Here is a 16,041-nt window from a genome sequence, read left to right as displayed (position 1 = left end):
CTTTCATGAATGATGTCGAGGCCGTTGGAGCTATGAGGCATCCTTGCCGTACTATATGTCGAGGGTCTAAGTGAGCATATATATATATATATATATATATATATAGATATATATATATATATATATATATATATATTAATTTGCTAATAAAGTCATGCTGTGGTCGATGATAGTGATGATGTGCATTAAAACTGGCTTCTGGAGAACAACAACTTTTCTCGTTATTTTACTTGTGGAAGGAATTGTAGCAACAGTTGCACCTATGTCTGTGTGTTTGTTATGCGATCTTAATTTATTATCGTATGTATTGATTTCTTCTAGTTTATTGTCACCGATAGTGTTCGGGGTTTCGGTTGTGTCCGAGGTTGCATAATTGCCGGTTAAATTCCATGGGACCAATTGTAAATGATCAACATGAATTTGTTTTTTTAATTACTTTTTAATTACTCTGTATGGGCCTTCAAATTTCGCTGATAGTTTATTGTCTCTAGTATGAATGGTACTATACATAATGTCTCCTAAGTCGCTATATGATTCTTTTGCCCTTTTATTGAATGTCTCCGTCATTTCTTCCTTGGACATTGCTAATTGTTTCTACATCCTTTGTGTATATCCTGAAATTCACGCAAATGGAGTTTAGGGTAATTTTCATAATTATATATTGGTTAAGTTTCACATTCTAGAATTTCGTAAGCTAGTTGTTTGTCTGTCCCGTATATAATGAAATGTTGTGTGTCTCCTATACATTTATTAATTGCTCCATTAATGAAAGCTTCCACTCTGGGACTCCGATGATCCCAGCAGGAATAACTGTCATTAAGAATGTGACGTAGCACATCCAACACCTTTTTATTTTGTTTCTCTACCAACCCATTGGATATTGGGTGATAGGCTAATACATTTACCTTTTTTATATTATTTTGTTTACATATTTTTGCAAGATTTCGAAATTAAACTCACCCCCATTATCACTTATTAATAGCTTTTGGGTTGTAAATCTACATATATTATTATCTACGATTGCCCTTGCCACTGTTTTTGCTGTCTTACCCTTAATTGGGCTAAAATCACATATCTTGAGAAGTGGTCTGTAGCCACGAATAAATACTGATTATTCTTGTATGATAAGGGTAACTTACTGTAAATCAACTGCGACAACGTCCCACGGTCGATTAGGTATGGGGTATCTCCCTGTAGGTGCAGGTGTTAACGTGTACCCTTTGTGTCTCGCACATGACTTGCATTTGTCTATATGATTGTATATATCTTTTCGTAACGATGGCGAGTAGTATAACAGCCTGGCTTGTCTAGCTGTCCTGTCCTTGCCAGGAAGTCCTGCATGTGGACTATTGTGTATCATCCTTAATACTTGAGGAATCATTTCAGTAATACCAATAATTGTTTATTATTTTTTCTATGGTTTGGCTGTCCTGAGTTGATCCTATATAAGGCATTATTGACTATTGTGAGTTGTTCAAGTGGTAAATGTAGCTTTGGTCCTTGTGTGTCATTGCCACTTTCCAATTTGTATATAACTTTAGACCATGTTGTATCAATTCTCTGTGCTTTCGAGATTTCATCATGGATTGGGATGTTTCCCTTGAGACATAATGTCGCGGGGTTCCTAGATAGTGCATCAGCGAGTAAATTTATTTTGCCTTGTACGTAGTGAATATGTACATTATAGGTTTCAACCGTACATTTCCATCTTGCTCTCCTCCCAGAGAGGTGTTGTTCTTGGAACATGCCCACGAGCGGTTTATGGTCAGTGAATAGGTGAATTCGTAACCATATACCAAATCTCGAAACTTTTGTAATGCAATGACCACTGCAAGTGCTTCTAGGTCTGTAGTGCAATTATATTCCTCTGCACCTTCTATTTGTCTGCTAGCGAATGCAATTGGCTTATTTTTTCCACGCTTATCTTCTTGCATCAGTACGGCCCCTAATAATTTAAGAGATGCATCTGTGCAAATTATAAATGGTTTTGTGAAATTAGGATAGGGCAAGGAAGGAGCACCCGTAAGTTTATCTTTTAATTCATTATATGTTAGTTTTTGTTCCTCTTCCCACTGGAATATAGCATTTTTTTTTTTAAGTAGAATGAATAATGGTTGTGCTATATGAGACAACTGATTAATGAAGGGTTTGTAATATCCTGCCAGACCCAAAAATTATCTTACTTCATCTACATTTGTGCGTTCAAGGAAATCCCTTACTGCTTGTATTTTGTTCTCAGACATGTGGATCCTTTCTGCATCTAGTCTGTGGCCTAAGAATTTTATTTCCTTAAAGCAAAATTTGCATTTAGGCAGCTTAATTTTTTAACAAGTATCAGCAAGCCTATGTAGGAGAGGGTCTGATTTTTGCAGATGTTCATCTGTGGTGTGTGTTGCAATTACGATGTCGTCCAAGTGAACAAGTATTCCCTTTCCAAGAATTCCAGGCAATTCATAATTCATTTATTAAATCTTCGAAATGTGCCTGGCGCTGACCTTAACCTCATCGGCATTCGCTTATATTGGTAATGCCCTGTATTTGTATTTGCGTGATTCTCGATCAAGGCTTATTTGATAGTAGCTATTAAGCAAATCGATTGTGGAAAATACATTTTCTGATCCAATGTTTTCCAAGACGTCACTTACCAATGGCATAGGAAACCGGTCTGGGATTGTGTGCTGGTTAAATTTGTGGTAATCTACTACTGGACGCATTTCTCCGTTTCGTTTGGGCACAAAAAATAATGGGGCATTCCATAGGGAGACAGATGGCTCAATAATACGCAGTTTTAGCATTTCCTCAACATATTAATCGGCAAGGGTACGTTGTATGTGCACAACTCTATGGGCTGGTACATTTATTGGTTGTGTGTCTGGGTGCACAATAATCTTGTGTTTAATCAGGTTAGTACACCCTAATTGTTCTCCAGGTAATGCTACAGTTTGTCGATGTTTCTGTAATTAATCTAGAGATCATTTTCTTCATCAAATTGTCCTGTGTGAATCAGATTCTTCTTTATGCGTTCTTTGTCCATAGATTTTATCTTACTTGAAGTTTCAGCTATGGTATTTCCCTTAGAGCGCTTCCACACGTGTGCTCGAACAAGTGTTGGCAACATGTAAGCAACACAGTAACGAACACGCTGCAAACATGTTGGGAACAGCAGCGTCCAGATCATGTTGGCGACATTATGATGAAGTCTCAGCTGCCTAGTATGGACACACGTATTCCATTGCCTCTGCTGTTCGAAGCTGACCTGAAACATGTTTGCATACATCTGTCCAAATACTGCTGCAATCATGTTCCCGAACATGTTGCCAGCTGTGTTGCCAACATTTGTTTGAGTACACGTGTGGATGCGCCCTTATAGAGCATGACATGTCTCTAGCTGCACAGACAAGTCCCCTTTTTTGTCTGTACTTTCCCATTCTTCTAATTAATTAGGAACACATGAATTTTCCCATCATTATTCACCTGACATAATGCTTTTTCCACTGGGAATCCTTTCACTCTACATAAATCTTCTAAGATAAGAACAGTACTATTCTTCATTTTGCTGTTTATATTGACTTTCATATATGAGTTAGGCAGAATAACTACATCATTGGTGAGATGTTCAGGAATTAGTGTTGCTGCTTTAATGTCACTTCTGTCTCTCGGCAGAGGGTCTGGGGGGTCTGGGAGGGATAGTGTGAATGCACGTGCACCCTCGTCCGATTGAGTATTTCTGTTTAGTTGTTTGATAGTTCCAACTCCTTTTGATTTTCTGCTATTGATGGGTGACAGTTCTGAGGATAATTCCTCTATGAATTCATTATTGTAATCCATCCCATTCATGTGTGGGAGTAAAATTGTATTCTCTGTCCTCATAGTTCTCAAACCTAATAACATGTTGGCTGTTATTGCTAAACTCTTTACTATATATAAAATAGCAGAGACTGGTCTCGTAGTCTCTGTAAAACTGATTTCTAACCGTATCACGTCCTTTAAAGTTATTTGTTTGTTATCTACAGCATATAAGTCTAAATCAGCTTCCTCCAAGAAAGTTACTTTCCTTTTATTTCTAAAAATCATCTCTAATTCCTTTTGTGTTATTAAATTCACTGGAGAGCCTGTATCTAAGAATAATGAAATGATCTGATCTTCACATGAAGTGGGTACCAAGATACACACATTTCCAGTGTCAGGACTCAAGACTGACACCAATCATACCTCCTCTGTGCTCTTTAAACTTGGCTTTATTTATGGTTGGTCGTTTTTTGTCGTGGCTTTCCCTCGACTTAAAAGTAGAAACCAATTTTCCAACTGTTTTGCAATCTGAGGTCCTGTGCCCCGACGACTTATGATGCCTACAGTATGGTTCATATCCTTTTGCCTTTTGCTTGTCCTCTTTATTCTTAAAATAACATTTATTATTTGTGTGACCAGCATTTGCACAATAATAACATAGAGTGGACCTTTCTCTCGAATGTGACCCTCGAGATAACTTTTCATATTTAGGTTTTACTTGGGCACGATTTCTGCTTGAACTATGAGCAGACTTTTGAGGCAGTCTGTGGCCTGGTGTTTGTGATCGTTGCCTCGACGTCAGGGGTTGTTTGTTTTGTCTGTTTTCGAGTCGTGATTGGTTTTGTTCTTTGCTAAAAAGTATTCGTGGTTGCCACTCTGTGAGTCTCATTCTGGTTGTATTTGGTTATGATTCACTCACCCCTGCTTTGCTACAATTCATCTCTACTTCGTTCATAAAATCTAACATTACACATTCCTGGGGTGTACGGTATTGTTTTAGCCATCTTTAATACTCTGTCAGGTAATTCACACTGCAGCTACATAACTAAGGATGTCTACGACATGAGTGGTGACATCTTCCCTTCAGTTGTTACCCAATTTGAGTTCTCTATTGTAGCTAACAGTGTTATGTTAATTGTTGATATATCTCCTGTTATTTCACCTGAAAAAGGATTGGTTGTATGTTCTCTCTTAATGGGAAGACCACCTGGTGAAGAGCTGCCTACAGACACCACCAGCTAAGCAAAGCAGTTTCAGGAAAGGCTGGCTGAGGTACATAATCAAGTGCAGAAGTTTTAAAGTTTTCAGTTGCAATGATGAAGTGCAAGTGTGATGGCAAGGCAACTGAGGTGAGCTTCAAGGATGATGACAAAGTTTGGTTATACAATCCTCAGTGGATGAAATAACAGTCACCGAAGCTGCAGAGCCCACGGGAGAGGGTTTATACTCTGCACTCTGTTGGTCCGCCTGTCAGACATAACTTACTGGATTCGGGGAGGCAGGAAGTATCACCTTAAGATGGTACTCATGAACCGTCTGTGGAAGTACCATGGGCTAGGACAGTACAGCTGGGACGTCTTTGAGGAGTTGTGCTTACCTGCAACTGACGATGTTGAGGAGGACCAAAGAAGCTGATTTACAAGAGGATACTTAAAATTTTCCGAGGGAAGAAGTGAATCAGGAAGAGGAACAGAACATTCCAGTAGAAGTAGACTGTGTGGAAGAGTTGGGACGTCATCGGATGCAGCATAGGAGAAGACTTGATAAGTTGAGGATTATTATGTGTAAATTTAGATGTTTCATTAGGATTAAGGATTAGTTTTGTAAATACTGTGTAGTTTCGTTGTAATGACAAAGGACTAGGGAGGGGGTAGTGTTAAGAAGCGGGATGTGCTAGTTAGGTAGTGCTGGAGAATTCGCGACAATTCTTGTATTTTTTTAGTTACTTGTCAGGGTTGCCAGTTTGCCTGCTGTTTGTGAGCAGAGTTATTTTAAGTTATGCATTAAATTTTTGTGCTTTTTTTTAAATGTTTTATTTATGTGACTTAAATTACGTAATTTTATTTCAGTTTGTATGCAAAATATTTTAGAGTGTTATGCAGTGTAAGGAAACTGGATATTTTGTTTGTCTCCGAGTTGGCAACTGTTGCTTCCACGAGAATGTAGTAGATAACTACTAAACAGGAGGCTTGTATAAGGATGGGGAAGGGACTAAAGAAGTTTCAGTTCAGTAAGAGTTTAGTTCTTTGCCAGTGCAACGTCAATGCAGTTAATGAATATTGTATAGCTCTGGTAATTGTGAGAAGTGAGGTGAAGTTGGCAAGCATTAAGTGTAAGTTTTTGCAAAATAAAGTGAACTTAAGAAGCCTGTGTTTATTTATTCCTCAGCTGATCTTGTGTGTTGTACTCTGAAAGGCTGACCATAGGAAGAACAACTCACTGGGCAACGTCCTTCCTGTATTGTACTACTGCTGTTTGAGAATGCTGCATGTGGCAGTGTGGGATGCAGATGTAACACTTCTTTAGTCAAATTTTGGGAACTTTTGGGTTGCACCTGTGACATTTTCATTTTACTGTATTGTCATCATTTGAATGATGAGGGGTGAAGAAAAAATATGAATTTTTATTTTCTAGTATAAATAAAAGGGTAAAAAGCGCATTAATAATTCCGGCCGTATCATTTCATTTTAAGTATGTTCATTGTCTAAGAGTAGCAGGAATAGTTAATGTTAACACCTTTGTGGTATGTGCTATTATAGATAGGGAAAAATAATACATGTTCGTTACTCTGAGTTTATATTTTTTCAGAATCTGGTGTTCCATACACCTCATAAGAGCGTATGGACTTGTGGACTAGCATTTTTTTCTATATGCTCAAAATAACTTAATATACATTGCACGCATGGACGTCTTTTCTGTTTTTTTCACGTTTCCTCTAAATAATTACTAATACGGTAGTATGGATGTAACAATAATGATGCCATAAGACTGAAGAGGCCATATACTAAATTATATTATGGACCTGTTTTGTATCGATAAATAAATTCTGTCTGTGGGAGTCATATGGAAAATTAATCAGTCTAATATTAGTTTGGTAGGTCTCGGTGTAGAAGGGTGCGGCTCCGACACCAGCAGCCTCTCCACCACAAAGGCTACGCTACCCAGGGTGATGCCCACCAGGAAAAGAAGCAGAGGTCCCTGTATTTGGATAATTGAGAGACTCCTGAAATTAGTTAGCCTGTTTTCTGTTCCATCTTGCTCCTGCTGTTTTCTTTGCTTCCTCATTTTCATTCGACTTTGACGTGCAGCGGCTTCCAGTGTTTCCTTTTTCCACTGCTCGTACAGACCAGCCTGAAAACAGAAAGTTACCGCAGTGAGCCGTGGAAGAATCTAGATTAGACTTCATCAAGTCTACAGTGTAGTTAATGTTCTATTTTATTTTAAATAACATAGGAGTCTCTTAACCAAGCATGTTATAAAATTTATAATTACCCTATTGACTTCTAATTTAATGAACACACTGAATTTATGTGCAGTCACCCGATATATGCATACATGCACAGTGACTAATGACAAGGCAACACGTTAAGAATTGAATAAACAATCTGTTTTAAAACTCTGATAAAGTGAATGCATTAAATACAATGCATCAATCTAGGTTGGTCATTTCTGTCTCCCATTCAGACTAAAAGTGGCTGGTTCGGTGACAGTTCAGGCAACAGCTATGAATGCTGTACCGCTCCCTCATACTCAGTGTTACCATCACCACATTTAATTGACCTATTTGGAAGTAATCCCTCCAATATCCGATGTAATAGAGCCTAAGGCATGTCCAGAAATTGGGTTTGTCCGGGAATTGGGGAAATGCCTCCTGGACAGGTACTTATGGACCCTAACCGAGCCTAACTCAGAAAACCACCTACATAACTCCCTAACGGACATGCATAACATCTATACAAGACCCTATTCACACAAATAAGGGACAGAAAGGATGAAATAAATGAAAAGGAACCAGAGAATGAGGATTTAGAGGTGATTATAGAAAATACTTAGCACTATCCAGGGTACATACACGTCTGTGGCTATTGCGAAGAATAACCCACCTCCTCTCAGACTCTGACAGTACAAAGGTGCACTTGAAACATGTACAGAAATTCAGTGTTGCACTGCACTTAATACTTTGCACTCTGAATTCTAATCTCCCAACACCACACATTTTTTTCTAACTTGTTCTGCACTTGAAACTCACCAGTGTTGCACTCTGCACTTAATCCGCCCCATCCCGACCACTTTTCCACCACTGACTCCCCCCAATCCCGACCATTTTTGGAAATTTCTTTTTTTGGCTCAAACCTCCGCTTTTGGTGAGAAACATCGAAAATTTATAGGAAAATCGCTCACCTGAGGTTTAAAATACTCGATTCAGGTAGGAATACCTCTTTACCTTGCTGGGTTTTCTAACAGGCTGGCTGCAAAGAAAATGAGTTCTGTGGGAGGATAACTATTTCACACCACTCATAAACGGTATTTACTTATTTACTTGGTACGAATTTATATGTAGTACGAGAGTATATTGGTTTTCAAACAGTAATACAAGCATTATAAGCATTGTTTCACTCACTAACTCATCACCATACCTGACCTTTTTTTGCCACATTACCTTATATCATTTCTGAATGTTTCTTCCTCTAATGCTATGTAAAGTTTGTCCTCCACATTGTTATCGGTTGGGGAATCATTCTGGCCCTGAATTTCGTACCGTGGCATGACATGGCTTTACTGGCCAGGTCACTAATAACAGGTGAATTGCTGAGACTATCATCACACACATGAGTAAGAGGTAGCAAAGGTATAACAAGGCCTCCAGCTGGCAGGGCATCACCAATAAAGTGAGTACAAAGGCAGCCATGGTGACGAGTGTGCACTCACAGCAATGGGTAGGCAGGAAATAGGGAGGAGGCAACATCGCCCTGCTGGACGTCAGCAGAATTACGTGGCAAAACACAGCTGTTTGGCCGCATGCCAAGTTCAAAATATGGTTGAAAGAAAATGTTGGATCTTTTTTTTTAATGTTTTCTTTTTACGTTTTTTGGCCATTTGGGGGTTCCGAAGGCCAGGGTCCAAAATGACAGGGAACTGGGGTGTCTAGGAATTGGGTGTCCTGGTATTACAGGGATTACTGTATTTTAATATATCGTACAATGACCAAAAATAATGTTTCCACTAGACATCCCTATGCAGCATGCTTTTAAACAGTCAGCCCTCACCATCAGCAATTACTGCTTTATTTTATTATTGAAGAACATAATTGCGGTAGGTGGGGGCACTCACCATCCACTCACTCGATGTAGTGCTGCTCTCGGGGGTCTGCCCTTTCCTCTCCTCCATCCTTCTTTCCTTCCATCCTCCTCTGTCTCTCTTTCCTTCAGTCTTTCCTTGTCCTTCTGCCTACGGGTGACTTTACACTCCCTCTTCCATCTTTCATTCATTCATTCTTTCCTCTTCCTTCTGCCTGTGGGTGACTCAACACTGAGTGACAAGCCAAATGGTTTCCTGTACACCAGGAAACCATTTACTATGCTGGGTGGTAACCATATAACCAAATTTTGGTGACTGATGGTTTAGTGGGTAATTATTATGCTCCAATCGGATTGAGCTAGTGAAGGTTTATATCCAAGGGATGGTTGGGGTTTATTGCTCATGTAATGCCACTCAGGGATAAGTAAGGCTGGTCACTGTCGTCTTAAATGTCAAGACCAACCGCCTAGCCCCGGGCTTCTACGCTCCTCATGGGGCAACGTAGGATTGGATGATGGATGGATGGATAGAACATAATCCTCATCTCTACTTTATTTTTTTTATCATCTTTGAGGAAAATGGTAGAGTGCATATGAATCATACAAAACGACAATTGGCGTAGTATTTTCCTTAATCGAGGATGTTTTAGCTCAATGATGAGGAGTAGACTGTAGCACCAGTCAAACAGCAGTATTCCCTCAGGACTTGATCCTGACCATCTCCTTTTGCTGATCATTTTCAGTGTTTTCATTTACACAGAGAGTAAGCCGGCATACTCTCTTAACCCCTCTACTGTACATTCAACTGTCTACACCTCACTACATGCACATAAGATATCTATCTATCTATCTATCTATAGCCCGACGCCCTAATCCCGCAAAGGGTGGCCGCAGACAAAACGCCTCCAATTCACTCTGTCACCCACCATTTGACTCCCCTCCCCCCAGCTCACCCCCCCCTCCCTCATATACCTCTCAACTCCATCCCTCCACCTCATCCTCGGTCTACCCCTCCCTCTCCCTCCCTCCACCTCACCTACATACACCCTCTTAGTCAGTCTTTCATTCTCAATCCTCTCCACATGTCCAAACCACCTCAGTGTATTTCTCCTAATCTTTTCAACCACATCCACATCTACCCCACAACGTTCCTTCACTTCTTCATTCGGGGGGGTTTCAAGAATACTCCCCCAGTATCCCTGCTTGTCGTACGAGGCGACTAAAAGGGTTGGTGGTGGGTTAGTGCCCCACCCCATAAAAAAGAACTAACTAAAAAAGCAAATAAAGCGCCTCGGACCCGGACGGACCATACGTTGACGACTAAGGAACGGACAAAGGACATTCTGAGGTTAGGAACGTGGAATGTGAGAGGAATGAATGATGAAGTGAAAGAGAGAGAGATTGTCCAGGTGCTTGAGGATGCAAAAGTGGATATATGTGGATTGACTGAAACTAAATGGTAAGGTGAAAGGGTGAGAGAATGGGAATACGGTGTAGGTATATGTGCGGGAGTCAGTGAGAATGAGAGGGCAAGAGAGGGAGTATGTCTGATGATAAGCAAGAAGTGGAAGGAGAATATAAGAGAGTATGGAACAGTGGGTGCAAGGATTGTATGGGTGAGGATGAAAGTAGGTATACAAGCATGGGCGATTGTATGTGTGTATGCTCCAACAGAGGATCGAGTGGCAAGAGTGAAAGATGAGTTTTGGGCGAGAGTAGAAGCATGTATGGACAAGTTTGAGAGGAGCGAGAGAGTGCTGTTGATTGGAGACATGAATGGCAAAGTTGGGAATGTACGAGTGGATGGAGTGGTTGGTCAGTGGGGTGTGCCAGCTGAAGTAGATGGGAATGGTAGTGCTTTGGTGGACATCTGTGCTGGTAAGGGGTTGGCAATAGCCAACACCTACTTTCGTCATAAGATGATCCACCGGTATACATGGAGAGTAATGAGGAGGATGGATGGTGAACTTGTTGAACGAAAGGCAATGATAGACTACCTGTGTGTGGATGAGCGAATGAGAAGACAAGTGTTGGATGCAAGAGTGTGGAGAGGGTGGGGGAATGGAGTCTCGGACCATCACTTAGTGATGGCCAAGGTAGAGCTGCAAAGAAAGTGGTTGAGGAGGCGAAGGGGAAGACAGGAGGAAGCAGCTCCTGTGAGAAGAGTGGAGAAATTGCAAGATAGTGAGAAAAAGACAGAGTATAAGAGCATATTGGAAGAAAGATTGGGAAGGTATGAGCTAGAGCAGATGGAAGGGGTGGAAGACGTATGTAAGATATTCACGGAAGAGATAAGCGCAGCGTGTGAGGCGGTTTGTGGAGTGAGGAGGAGATGCAAGGGTGTGCAAGGGACAGCATGGTGGAATGATGAGGTGAAACGAGCTGTGGAACAAAAGAAGAAGGCATATGGTGAATGGTTGGCGAGTAGAGGTAGGGGAGAAGATGAGAGAGAGAAGAGAGAGGTATATGTGAGCAGGAGAAGGGAGGTTAAGAGACTGGTGAAGGAGAGTAAGAAGAAAGTGGATGAAGAGTTTGGGAGGAATCTGAGTGTGAAATGGAGGGAGAGTAAGAAATTGTTTTGGAAGGAGATAAAGAAAGTAAGGCAGTGTGAAAGGGGAAATAGTAGGGGAGTGAAGGATAGGAATAATAGATTGTTGGTGGAGAAGAGAGAGAAAGTGAGGAGATGGAAGGAGCACTTTGAGGATTTGTTGAATGTAGAGAGTGAGAGCAGTGTGAGTATAAGTGGTTGGGGAATGGCTGGGAGAAGAAGAGATGAGAGGAGGGAGGAAGAGATCAGTAGGTCGGAGGTAGTGGAAGCGATGAAGAAGATTAAGCTGGGAAAGGCCCCAGGAATTGATGGAGTGTGTGGTGAAATGCTTAGGTATGGGGGTGAGATTGTTGTGGAGTGGATATGGAAGTTGTGTAGATTGGCTTGGGAAGAGGGAAGGGTTCCAGAGGACTGGAAATCAGGTATAATTGTTCCTCTGTACAAAGGAAAAGGGAGAGAGAAGTATGTGGTAACCATAGGGGTATTTGCCTTCTTAGTGTGACTGGTAAAATATATGGTAGAATACTCATTGATAGGGTTAGGCATATGACAGAGGAGCTAGTTGGAGAAGAACAAGGGGGATTTAGGAAGGGAAAAGGGTGTGTAGACCAGATATTTGTTCTAAGATGTTTAGTGGAGAAGTATCTAGAGAAGGGAAGGAAAGTGTATGCTGCCTTCATGGACTTGGAGAAAGCTTATGACAGAATAGATAGGCAAGGTATGTGGAAGGTATTAAGAATATATGGAGTGGAGGGGAAATTGTTGAGTGCTGTGAAGAGTATGTATGAGGGAGCTAGGGCTACGGTGCGAGTGGATGGTGAGCTGAGTGAGTTCTTTGATCTCAATGTGGGACTGAAACAGGGGTGTGTAATGTCTCCATGGCTGTTTAATATATATATGGATGGGGTTGTAAAGGAGGTTCAAGGTAGGGCAGTGGATGTGGGGGTGGCCCTAATGAATGAGGGTGAGATTTGGAAGCTTCCGGTGTTGCTGTTTGCTGATGATACAGTATTGTTGAGTGAAGATGAATGGGAGTTGCAAGGTTTGGTGAATGAATTTGGGACAGTGTGTAGGAGGAGGAAGCTGAAAGTTAATGTAAACAAAAGTAAAGTTATGGTGTTTGAGAGGAATGAAGTCACTGAGTGTGCAGTGAGGTTGGATGGTGAGGATATGGAGAATGTGAGTGCATTCAAGTACTTGGGTAGTGTGATGAGTAAGGATGGAACTTTGGGGGATGAAGTAAATGAAAGGGTACAGCAGGGAAGGAAGGTTGTTGGTACACTGAAAGCAGTGATGAGAAATAGGGAGGTGAGTATGGAAGTTAAGAAGTCACTGCATGATGGTATTGTGATCCCTACCCTGACGTATGGAAGCGAGGCGTGGACCTTGCAAGAAGGGAACAAGTCAAGAGTGAGAGCAGTGGAAATGAGTTACTTGAGAGGAGCATGTGGAGTGACATAAGATATCACACCTGCTATTTCCACTTCCTTTAGCAATGGCTTCTGCATTATTACTATCAAATGAGGTGGTATCTCGGATTGCCACCACCTGCACGTTAGGGCTGGCGGCACAGGGTCATTCTGGTTGCCGTCAAGCGACTGTGCGGGCAGCGAATATTGCAGATTCCATTCATGCTCATCAAAGGAGAAGTGCAGGTGCAATGAATTCTTCACCAATATCTGTGATCTCAGCACCAACCTAAATTCAGCTCATTTTTTCCCACAGTCCATTATCCTCTCTGGCCCTGTTCCTCACAGAACCACAAATCTCTCCCTCTACCGAAATATCCCCCTTTTGTTTTCCTGGTTACTATCTCCTCACAAACTACCGTAACAAGGGTGCCACCTGTTGTTAGATCAAATCAGAATATGCAGTTGACACTGTTTTTAACTTCACTTCAGCTAATTTTGATTACTCACTGTATAAACTAAATTGTTTAAATATTACCAAATATATCTGTGTAGTCTATCACTGTCCCAGTGCTTCATCAGAAGCCAGTGTATCTGACTCCATTTCGACACAGCTGAGTAACCTTAACCTTACCCTTTGCGATGAAATTACCATTTTGAGTGATTTTAATGTACATAATGTTGAATGTTTATTGCATTCTGCCAGGACTGACGATTCTGGTCTAGAGTGTGAGATGTTTGCAGAATCATTTAATCTCACGAAGTTGGTAAAACAACCAACCAGAATACCACATAATCCTGACCATAATGCCCATCTCATGGATCTATTCCTGACAGATAATCCAGATCAATGCAGGATAAAAGTACTGTCACCACTTGGATCCTCTGACCACAATCTCATCAAAGCCTCATTAGATAGCTCCCCCAAACTGCCTCGTTCTGAACCTGTCAAGGTGACCTGATGGCACTTTGATGGGGCAGACAGTGATGTATTTAGAATTTATCTTGCTTACATTCCATGGCAATCTTTCTTCTCTAGTGATGCCACTTCTACTCAGTCCCACATTAATGACTTAATTCTAGCTGGTATGGATTTATTCATACTAATTCAACAGTTCACTAAAGATCGAACTCTCCAAAATGGTTTGAGAGGAACTGTGCCAGAGCAACGGCCCAAAAGTCATTAGCATATAACTCTTACTTATAATCAAAAACATCTGAATCACTGTCAAATAAAAAATGCCAGAATCCACGCAAAAGCTGTATAAATCTCGCTATATCAAACTTTCTTTTCAAAATCAAGCATCAAAACTACTTAACCACCCTAATGACAACAGAATATTCTGGTCAAATCTCACTTCCTTCAAAAATAAACTTTAACAAGACATTATCCATTCCCCCACTAAAACCTTCAGATGGCAACATTACAAATGACCCGCGGGGGAAAGCGAATATCTTTGCCAGTACATTTACCAGAAATTCTACCGTTGAGGAAGTCTGCCAGAACATCTCAGTACTAGAACTTGACTCTCCCAAAAATGTTCCAATTAAAAAACAAACAATATACGTAAAACCCATCCCCAATAAAGCTCCAGGCCCAGATGGAATTCCTCCAACTGTTTTGAAAACCCCTTCCTCCTTGAGATATGGCACCTTATTTTCAGTTTGTGATTCGAGCTTGTTGGCAGACCCTGTGGGATGTTGTTGTTGATAATAAATTGTTTTTCAGTGAGTGGTAGTGCCTCGGCAATTGGAGGTGACCGTTGCCCGGCTTCACATTGGGCACTCAAGGCTAACTCATAGATTCCTGATGTGTGGTGGGGCTCACTCGTATTGTGATGACTGCCTGGTACCGCTTGGGTTACTGTCCATCACTTGCTGCTCGTGTGTCCGAGTCTAGGGGACCTACGTTGGAGGTTTCTCAACAGGCACAGGGGGACGAATGGTGTCTACTCTCTCTCTCCTTCGTACCTGGAGGAGCCTCCATATATATATATATATATATATATATATATATATATATATATATATATATATATATTTTACCAGCACAGAGGAAGAAAAAAATGAATAATAAATAATCCCTACACCAGATTACTGGCTTCCTCTAATCATAAAAACTCTGTAACAGTTGGACTTGAACAGCTGCAGATTGAAGTTTGGGGGAAAACAACTCTGGGGAAGCGAGTTCCAGAGAGATGCAGTTTGGGGAATAAAAGAATTCTGATAGGGAGCAGTTCTGCAATATGGCTATGTGACATTCCAGTCATGAGCGCTACCAGACACTCGTGTAGCACGAGGGAAGGCATGGAGAGTGGCACAATGGACACATAAAAGTATCTATAAAATAATGCAAGGGAGGCAGCATCCCTTCATACTTGTAGATATAGTGTATTTATAATAGCAGAGTTATTGATAATTCCAACAGCTTTGTTCTGAATTTTGTCTAGGTGTTTCAGCTGAACATCTCCACATCCATTCCACAAGGGTAAACAGTATTCTAGCTGAGAGCACACATGACTCATAAATTACAGCTAACTGCTCGTCAGTGAAGAAGTTGCAGACTTGTACAATAATCCACGTTTCTCTGAGGCGGTTTTAGCAAGTGATCTGACATGAGAGGTCCAGCTGAGGGCATTATTAAATGAAACTCCGGCAATTTCAATACTTTTGGAGATGGGAATATTAGTAGCATTGAAGGTAATATACGAATCTGGCAATATCCGACTATTAGTAAATTGTATATATTTGGTTTTACTAATATTAAATGAGACATGTTTATTTTGTCCCCATTCAGTGATCTTAGATGTCTTGCTTTATGGAGATGGCTGCACTGAAGTGAGAGTTTGAGATATTAAACTTTGTGAATAGTTCTTTGAATGTGAGTGAACTGTGTTACGATGAGTCATCTGCATATGAATGGATGGGATTGCAGGTAACATATAAGAGATCATTAATATGAACTAGGAATAGGGATGGGACCAAAACTGATCCTTGT

Source organism: Coenobita brevimanus, chromosome 40 (genome assembly GCF_032717465.1).
Source record: "Coenobita brevimanus isolate Jiangsu-jjx chromosome 40, ASM3271746v2, whole genome shotgun sequence".
Taxonomy (NCBI): domain Eukaryota; kingdom Metazoa; phylum Arthropoda; class Malacostraca; order Decapoda; family Coenobitidae; genus Coenobita; species Coenobita brevimanus.
Note: the sequence above shows the minus strand (reverse complement) of the source record.